Raw genomic sequence first — 10,799 nt, 5'->3', positions numbered from 1 at the left:
GATATTTTACTGTGATTTGAAATGACAACGGTAAGCATCCTTCCTGGAAAAATGGCTACTTAGTACATTTACCTCTGTTGAATGTGAATAGTTATTTCATTATTGTGCTACATCCTAAGAACATATCATTTTTTAAAAGATTAACTTTATTTTTTATGTGTATGCTTTGGCTATTTGTATGTAAGTGAACCACGTGTTTGTAGCTCCCTTAGAGGCTAGAAGAATTGGATCCCCTAGAACCAGAGTTTCAGGCAGCTATGGACTACATGTGGTGGGGGCTATGAATCAATCCTGAGTCCTCTGTAATACCAGCAAATACTCTTATCAACTGAATCATCTCTTCTACTGCTATGTACACATTCTTTATTGCATATATAATGTGCAAATGGGATCTTTCAAATTTAAGTGCCAATTAAGCCACAAAGTCTTAAATTTTGATGAAGTCAGATTATCTGTTGTCTTTTAGTGTTCATGCTTCTGCTGGAATAACTGAGAATCGGTTGCCAAATCCAACAGCGTCAGGAGGCATCACTGTTTTCTTCTCACAGTAGGAAATAATAACTTTCATTCTTTCATTTTAGGCATTTTATATTGACCTCTCCGTTAAAAAAAAATTGAGATGTTTCACCAAATTGGCCAGACTGAACTGAATCCTAGACTCAAGTGATTTTCTTCCCTCACTCAACCCTGAGATATCTGGAATTACATAGATATACCAATGCACCCATTTAGAGTTTGACTTTGTATACAGTATGAGGCAAGGGTAGAGTTTCATCCTGTTGCATGGGCTTATCCAGTTTCTTCAACACCATTCCCTAAATACATTGACATTTCTCTCAGTACCTGTGGTGGTTTGAATGAGAATGGCCCCCATAAGCTCATAGATTTGGATGCTTGGACCCTAATTAGTGGGGTCTTGTTGAAGAAGATGTGTCACACTTTTGAAGTTTCAAAAGCCCATGGCATTCCCAGTTCTCATTACCTCTGCCTCTTGGTTGCTGCCTAAACTGTAAGCTCTCAGCTACTTCTCCAGCACCATGTCTATGTGCCTGCTGCCATCTTGCTTACAATGATGATTATGAACTCAACCTCTGAAACTGTAAGACAAATAAACTCAGGCTCTGTAAGTTCCTTTGCTCCTAGTGTCTTATCACAGCAACAAAAAAGTAACTAAGACAGTATCCTTGTCAAAATCAGTGAGACAAGTATGAGTTTACTCCTGGACACATTATTCCATTCTACTGGGCTAGATATCTCCATCCTTCTGGATGGCTCTTCATGACATCATGTTTTAGTCCTAGGCCTCTTCATTTTCCCTCCTGCTTGGTCACTTTGCCATCTCTTTCAGGTTGTCCCATGGACCTTTTGTAAGATTTCTCTAAGACTGTATATCTCTCAGTTGGTAGAACATTTGCTTATAACACATCAAAACTCAGTTTTCAACCTCAAGCATGGAATAAAGTGAGCATATCGGTACACCCTGTGTACCAGAAACTCTGTATGTTGAGGCAGGAGGGTCTGAAGCTCAAGGTTGTCCTTGGCTACATAGTGAGTTGGAAGCCACTTCAGACTACATGAGACCCTGTTTTGAAGAGAAAAAAGGCCCTGTACTGACTTTACCCTGAATATCCACACAGACCCCTCCTACAAAGGCAAATCATCAAGAAACAGAACAAGAACTCACTTGCTCTGTCTCCCTCTAAACTCTTAGTCTTGTTATCACATATTCTCCCAGCCTCTTCACTTCTTAAGACCATAGACATAGACTTGGGATGTCTCAGGCATCTATCATGTGCTTATTTTCAATGTCTCCAAAACGACAAGAAGTCTATTAAGCTGTCAAAAATGTCTTTTCTGAGTCCACTCACTTGACATAAGTTCTGACGATACCTTTGTATCTTTGTGGCAACCATTACACTCCAATAACTCTCTGCACAAGAATTCATCTCCCTCTCCCTCCCTTGTGTGTGTCTCTGTGTGTGTGAAATGAAAAGACTTCAATCTTTTTTAATATCCTAAAGATATTAAGCCTAGGATATCAGATTCTCATTTTAGCAACCCTCCATAAGTGAATAAATGGGTGGACGGATGTTACCTTCCTCCTGCACCCCCTCATTGTCACCTTTAATTTAATTAGTTGGCTACCTCCATGCAGCCAAAGTTAATTAATGTTGATCAGCAGTCTGCTGTGACAAGCTAAAGAATCTAATACTATAATGAAAATATTAAAAATTTATTAGTATAGCCTCTTGATATAAGTAAATGATTTAAAATATTTGAGTAGATTTCTCTCTCTCTCTCTCTCTCTCTCTCTCTCTCTCTCTCTCTCTCTCTCTCTCTGTGTGTGTGTGTGTGTGTGTGTGTGTGTGTGTGTGTGTGTGTGTGTGTGTGTCATGCCCCCTCCCTACACATGGCAGAAAAAAAGGGTCTGGGAGAGATCAGATCAGATTCTGTTTTGAAAATTATTGATATGATCAAAACACATTATATAGCCAATAAAATAGCTAAATTGATAAAGGTGACTGCTGCCAAGCTTCATAATGCCAATGATCCTGTCTTTGGCATTCATGTGGTGGGTAAACGGAGGCAGGAAGCCTTTGGGTATAAGTGCTTAGAGCTGCTGACACGGTGGATCTAGATATCTATAGGGGCTGCTGCCAAAAGACAGAGTCCAATAACTTCATACACAAAAATATACATACATACACAAATGCATACATGTATACAGACCTACAGACAGACATATACATATTCACACATAGAATGCTTAGAGCAAAGCTCCAACAAGCAGGCTTTAAATATTCCACACATACATACATAAATATACACAACTGGTAGATGGAAGGAACAATGCTCCAACCTCCCTTTGCACAAACTTTATATATGCACACATAGTTGATGGATAGGTAAGACAATGTTCCAGCCACACCACACATTATTCTTTTTTCCATAGCTTAGATATCCTAGCAAAATCTTTCAAGCAGTATAGGATTATAATGTGATTACATGTTAGTTTTCTTTTGTAAATGATTAGGAAAAATAGTGTGTTTTCCAATACCTTTACAAAAAATGACATTATACAGCATAGGTAAAGAAAACAAAGTATTCTTAAAAAAAAAAACCCACAAACATTCATAACCAAGCAGCTTGTTATAGCTTAACAAAATGTAAGCAAGCAAAATAGTTTTCTCAGCCAGTTTCTCCTACTGGCAGACAGAAATTTGCAGTTACAAAGAAAGAAGTAATTCTTTTATTATTTGTCTATAAAAGTAATCTTGTAAGAATCTTAAAAGAATCAAAAATCTAAACTTGTAAGTAAAATCAGTCATATCTACCTTAAAATCCTCAAAGTGTACATCTGTTCACCAGAAATTTTTAATAAATCATATCAGGAAGCTGAGAGTAAAAATTTGCATAAAAAATCAATCATCAGCAGTCCAGCCTCAGTGAAGTCACATCAGCCAGCACTGCCAGTGTTCCTGCTCCCTGACCATAAACGGTCCCTAGCTGACCTAATTAGAGTGCACCTTTCTGAACTTCATATTGTTCCCTAAGATTTTTTACATCAGAGACAGCAGCAAAAACATGTCAACCTAGCTTCGCTAACAACTTTTATTTTTCCATATGTTTATTGTGAATCCCAGAGATACTGCCCAGTGAGGGACTGGAAGCCCCCTTAAAGTTTTCATTTGATTCTTACATTAAGAGGAATGTGAGGGCAGAACGCCATAACAGTATAGAGTCCTCAGGACATATAGTTCTCTCGGGGACTTGCCCCATCAAGGCCAACCCAGGTGGCTGTGGTAACCTGTGGGCTGCATTCCGTAAGTTCTGAAGCCATTTCTCATTCCTCCTGAATGACCTTCAGTATGGTAAACTGAGTTCAATCTATAGGACCAAACTGATAAAAGGATAGAACCAACTCCTGTGTGTTGACATCAACACCATATGCACCATAATAAGGATATGAATGAGTAAACGCATAAATAAATAAAATATAATAAAAATTATAATCTCAAAAATAAAAGAGATCTGCCACGCGGACCGCCAGCTCTTAAGGTTGAGAGACTGGTGAGTGGGAGATCTGGGCAGCCAGGGAGCAGAGAGATCTCTGCGGAGTGCACACGCGGGGCACACCCTCCGACCTGCCTGATCCGGGGACCAGGAACAGAACTTTGGAACTTCTGTTTCCACCCGGCTGCGACTTCAGGGCGAGGAGCAGAGCCCGGCCTATCAGCCACGGGGACCGATAGCTCCTAAGGTTGAGAGACTGGTGAGTGGGAGATCTGGGTGACCGGGGAGCGGAGAGATCTCTGCAGAGTGCGCACGCGGGGCGCACCCTCCGACCTGCCTGATCTGGGGACCAGGAACAGAACTTTGGAACCTCTGTTTCCACCCAGCAACTCTGAGGCATAGAACAGGGCTGGGCCCATCTGCCACCTGGACCAGTGGAGATCCAGGGACACAAGGGAAAGGCGAGAACATATCACTGACAACAAAATGGCAAGAGGAAAAAGAAAGAGTATATCCCAAGGAAACCAAGACAACCTGGCAACACCAGAACCCAGCTCTCCCATAACAGCAAACATCGGAATTCCAAACACTCCAGAAAAAGAAGACACAGACCTGAAATCATACCTCAAGATGCTGATAGAGATACTTAAACAAGAACGGGAGGAAAAGCAAAAAGATTCAGAAGCTTTTAAAGAGGAAACAAGAAAAACACTCAAAAAACTCAAAGAACTAGAGGAAAACAGAACCAAAGAAATAAAGGAATGGAAGAGGGAAATTAAAACGTAAATTGACACAATAAAGAAAACACTAAAAAGATAACCCTAGAGGCAGAACACCAAAAAAAAAAAAAAAAAAAAAAAAAAAGAAATCAGGAGTCACAGAAGCAAGCATTTCCAATAGATTACAACAGATCGAAGAGAGAATCTCAGGGGCAGAAGACAACATTGCAAACATAGACAAAACAGCCAGAGAAGATGCAAAAAACAAAAAGCTCCTAATCCAAAATGTCAAGGAAATCCAAGACACAATGAGAAGACCGAACATAAGGATAATAGGAATAGAAGATGGAGAAGAGTGTCAACTAAGAGGCACAGTAAATATCTTCAACAAAATCATAGAAGAAAACTTCCCTACCCTCAAGAATGAGATGACCACGAGCATAAAAGAAACCTTCAGAACTCCAAATAGGTTGGACCAGAAAAGAAATACCTCCCGACACATAATAGTAAAAACATCAAGTGCCCAAAGCAAAGAAAGAATACTAAAAGCGGTAAGGGAAAAAGGTCAGGTAACGTATAAAGGCAAGCCAATCAGAATCACACCCGAATTCTCAACAGAGACTATGAAAGCTAGAAGAGCCTGGACAGACATCATGCAGACCCTAAGAGAGCACAAGTGCCAGCCCAAGCTGCTATACCCAGCAAAACTATCAATCACCATAGATGGAGAGATGAAGATATTTCAAGACAAATCAAAATTTACACAATATCTGACCACAAACCCAGCACTACAACGAATTATAGGTGGAAAACACAATACAATGAGGGAAAATACAGCCTAGTAAAAACAAGAAAACTCCTAAACAAGAAAATTAAAAGAACAAAAAGACATAAAAACAACTCAACCCACAAAAGCAATAATGGCAGGAAACAGAAACAACTATTCCTTGATATCTATTAACATAAATGGATTCAACTCCCCAAAAAAGAGACATAGGCTTTCAGACTGGATACATAAACAAAATCCAGCCTTTGCTGCATACAGGAAACTCATCTCAGAGACAAAGACAGACACTATCTCAGGGTAAAAGGGTGGGAAAAAAACTTCCAAGCAAACAGCCCCAAGAAGCAAGCTGGGGTGGCTATTCTAATATAGAATAAAGTAAATTTCCAACCAAAAGTTATCTAAAAAGATAAGGAAGGACACTTTTTACTCATTACCGAGGAAATCTGTCAGGAGGAACTCTCAATCCTTAACATATATGCTCCAAATAAAAAAGCACCCACATTCATAAAAGAAACCCTACTAAAGCTCAAAAAATACATTTCACCCCACACAATAATAGTGGGAGACTTTAATACCCCACTCTCACCAATGGACAGTTCATGGAAACAGAAACTGAACAAGGACACTGCAAAACTAGCAGAGACTATGAACCAACTAGAATTAATAGATATATACAGAACATATTATCCTAAAGTAAAAGAATACACCTTCTTCTCAGCACCCCATGGCACCTTATCAAAAATTGACCACATAATTGGACACAGAACAAGCCTCAATCGATATAAGAAGATTGAAATACTCCCGTGCATCCACTCAGATCACCATTGTCTACGGCTGGTCTTTAACAACAACAAAGACAACAAAAAGCCTACATACACATGGAAATTAAACAATGCTCTGTTAAACAATAGCAGGGTCAAAGAAGAAATAAAGAAAGAAATTAAGGATTTTCTAGAATTCAACAAAAAACGAAAACACAACATACCCAAACCTATGGGATGCAATGAAAGCAGTACTCAGAGGAAAACTCATAGCCCTAAGTGTTTCCAAAAAGAAACTGGAGAGAGCTTACATCAGCAACCTGACAGCACAGCTAAAAGCCCTAGAACAAAAGGAAGCAGATATACCCAAGAAGAGTAGACGGCAAGAAATAATCAAAATTAGGCAGAAATAGACCAAATAGAAACAAAAAGAACCATTGAAAAAATCAACAAAACTAAGAGTTGGATCTTTGAGAAAATCAACAAGATTGATAAACCCCTAGCCAGACTAACTAGAGGGCAAAGAGAGAGTATACAAATTAACAAAATCAGAAAGGAAAGTGGAGACATAACAACTGAAACAGGAAATTCAAGAAATCATCAGATCCTACTACAAAAACTTATACTCCACAAAATTGGAAAATCTGGAGGAAATGGATGAATTCCTAGACAGATACAAGATCCCAAAATTAAACCAGGACCAAGTAAACCATCTAAATAACCCTATAACACCTAAAGAAATAGAAGTCATCAAAAGCCTCCCAACCAAAAAAGGCCCAGGTCCAGACCGGTTCAGTGCAGAATTTTATCAGATATTTATTTCGGGTATAACACCAATACTCTCCAAACTATTCCAAAAGATAGAATCAGATGGAATGCTACCCAAGTCATTTTTGAGGCTACAATAACCCTCGTACCTAAACTACACAAAGACCGTACAAGGAAAGAGAACTTCAGACCAATCTCACTTATGAACATTGACACAAAAATACTCAACAAAATCCTTGAACTGAATCCAAGAACACATCAAAACGATCATTCATCATGACCAAGTAGGTTTCATCCCTGGGATGCAGGGATGGTTCAATATAAGGAAATCCATCAACGTAATCCATCATATAAACAAACTCAAAGAAGAAAATCACATGGTCATCTCACTAGATGCTGAGAAAGCATTTGACAAAATTCAACACCACTTCATGTTAAAAGTCCTGGAAAGAACAGGAATCCAAGGTCCATACTTAAACATAATAAAAGCAATATACAGCAAACAAACAGCCAACATCAAACTTAATGGTGGGAAACTTGAAGCAATCCTGCTAAAATCAGGGACTCGACAAGGCTGCCCACTCTCCCCCTACCTATTCAACATAGTACTGGAAGTCCTGGCTGCAGCAATTAGACAGCAAAAGGAGATCAAGGGGATACAAATCGGAAAGGAAGAGATAAAAACATCACTCTTTGCCTATGACATGATAGTGTACTTAAGTGACCCCAAAAACTCCACCAGAGAACTCCTACAGCTGATAAACAAGTTCAACAAAGTGGCTGGATACAAAATCAACTCAAACAAATCAGTAGCCTTCCTATACTCGAAGGACAAACATGTAGAGAAAGAAATTAGGAATAAGATACCCTTCACAATTGTCACAAAAACTATGAAATACCTTGATGTGACTCTAACTAAGCAAGTGAAGGATCCATACAACAAGAACTTCAAACCTCTAAAGAAGGAAATTGAGGAGGATCTCAGAAAATGGAAAGATCTCCCATGCTCATGGATTGGAAGGATCAACATTTTAAAAATGGCCATCCTACCAAAAGCAATCCACAGATTCAATGCAATCCCCATCAAAATTCCAACACAGTTCTTCATGGAATTGGAAAGATCAATGTGCAATTTCATATGGAACAACAAAAGACCTAGAATAGCGAAATCCATCCTCAACAACAAGAAAACATCTGCAGGAATCACTATCCCTGACCTCAAGCTATATTACAAGGCAATTGTGCTGAAAACTGCATGGTACTGGTACAGAAATAGGCATGTGGATCAATGGAATAGAATAGAAGATCCAGAAATGAGCCCTCTCATATATGGTCACCTGATTTTTGACAAAGGAGCCGTAAACATTCAATGGAAAAAGGACAGCCTATTCAACAAATGGTGCTGGTCCAACTGGCACTCAACATGCAAAAGAATAAAAATAGACCCTTTCTTATCTCCTTGTACAAAGCTCAAGTGTAAGTGGATCAAAGATCTCCACATTAAACCAGATACACTGAAACTATTAGTTGAGAAAGTAGGAAAAACTTTAGAACATATAGGCACAGGAGAAAATTTTTTGAACAAAACACCAATGGCTTAAGCTCTAAGGTCAAAGATTAATAAATGGGACTTAATGAGATTGCAAAGTTTCTGTAATGCTAAGGACATTGTCAAGAAAACAAAACGGCTGCTAACAGAATGGGAAAAGATTTTAACCAACTCCACATCAGATAGAGGCCTAATATCTAAGGTATACAAAGAACTCAAAAAGCTAGCCACCAGAGAATCAAATAACCCTATTAAAAAATGGGGTACAGAGCTAAACAAAACGTTCTCAGTTGAGGAATATCCAATGGCTGAGAAATATCTGAGGAAGTGCTCGACATCCTTAGCCATCAGGGAAATGCAAATCAAAACGACCCTGAGATTCCACCTCACACCAGTCAGATTGGCTAAGATCCAAAACTCAGATGACAACAGATGCTGGCGAGGTTGAGGAGAAAGAGGAACCCTTCTCCACTGTTGGTGGGGTTGCAAGCTAATACAACCACTCTGGAAATCATTCTGGTGATACCTCAGAAAATTGGACATAATACTACCTGAATTCCCAGCTATTCCACTTCTGGGCATATACCCCAGAGACACTTTAGTACACAACAAAGATATATGCACCACAATGTTCATAGCAGCTCTATTTATAATAGCCAGAAGCTGGAAAGAACCCAGATGTCCTTCAGAAGATGAATGGATACAAAAATTGTGGTACATTTACACAATGGAATACTACTCAGCCACCAGAAACAATGACTTGACCAAATTCTTAAGAAAATGGCTGCATCTAGAGAATATCATTCTGAGTGAGATAACCCAGTCACAACAGAACAGACATAATATGCAGTCACTGATAGTGGGATGATAACCCCAGAGGCTCGCACTGCCCCAGAAACAACTCACAGACTGTATGAAGTCCAAGAAATAAACAAAACAAAACAAAACAAAAAAATCTCTATACAACAAGAAAACTTTGACTATTTCCATGTTACATTTTGTTTTACATGTACTTTATGCTCATTTCAATGCATACTATCAAACCTTTAAAAAAATCAAGTACTGACTAAAAAATATATTCATACAGTTTTATGTAAAAATTATTTTAAAATCTGAAAAAAAGTACTGACAAAAATGTATTGTATAATTTTATGCAAACAATGCTTAAAATCTGTACATTTATCTTTGTTTTGTAAAATAAAGTTGTTAAAAAATTAAATAAATAAATAAAAATAAATAAAAGAAACAAATTTGTAAAATCTTGTTTGTGCACTCATGTACAACCATAAGACATTTGGGGACAGTTTGTGTAGTTTGAATCTTGTCTGGGCTTAACTAAAGTGAAAACACTATTGTTGGCTTAAAATTATAAAGCATTATATACACATATGAAAGCATGAACTAATGAATTGAATATATACTTGTTTCGTCTCTTAAACAGGTTATGCAAATACAACAAGGAAAACAAAAGTGACAGATCCTCATGACATCTAGCCTCTAAAGGTGACACTAACTCTTCCCTTGAAGTGTTTATGCTGTTGCTAACATCAACTGTTATTTTCTGTCCTCTTTAACCTGGGTTAGAAATGCATTTGCTTGTGAGCAATACAATAGAGTCAATATGAGATTCTTAGTTGACAGAACAAGCTTTAAGAACGCTGGCACATCCTTCTTTTTGGAAGCTGTGCAGCATCTGATAAGTGTCCAAATGGAGTAGTATTAGATTAGAGAAAAGGCAAAGGTCCTCTGCTTGAAGTTTCAAGTGAGCTTAGGGTTCACTGCTATGTACTAGCATCCTGCCATGTATGTGAGCCATTCCAGTTCTTTGATCATCTGATGACTGTATCCTCAAATGAAACCTCGTGTAGTAGAAACCATACCATTCACAGAGCCTTGGGGAATGGGTGTGATTGTTGACTAAAGTCACTATGTGTTGTAATGGTTACTACATTTAGTCAAATAATCAAAACACTAGCATAAAATGGGACCAGGAAACCACAGTATTTACATATACAAATTCACCTAAGGGGGTAGTGAATGGTGATTTATTCTGGAAGATAAAAGGGTGAAAGAACAATGCAAATCACAGAATAGGTATTATTTACAAAATAAAACTTTTGATACTTTGGCAAGTGTGTGGCAAAGTATTTTTACAATGGTTCCCCCTTTCCAGTTCTAGAAGCTTTACAATAAAGGTACAA

Source organism: Micromys minutus, assembly GCF_963924665.1.
Source record: "Micromys minutus genome assembly, chromosome: X".
In the NCBI taxonomy this organism is placed as follows: domain Eukaryota; kingdom Metazoa; phylum Chordata; class Mammalia; order Rodentia; family Muridae; genus Micromys; species Micromys minutus.
This window is presented reverse-complemented; position numbering follows the sequence as displayed.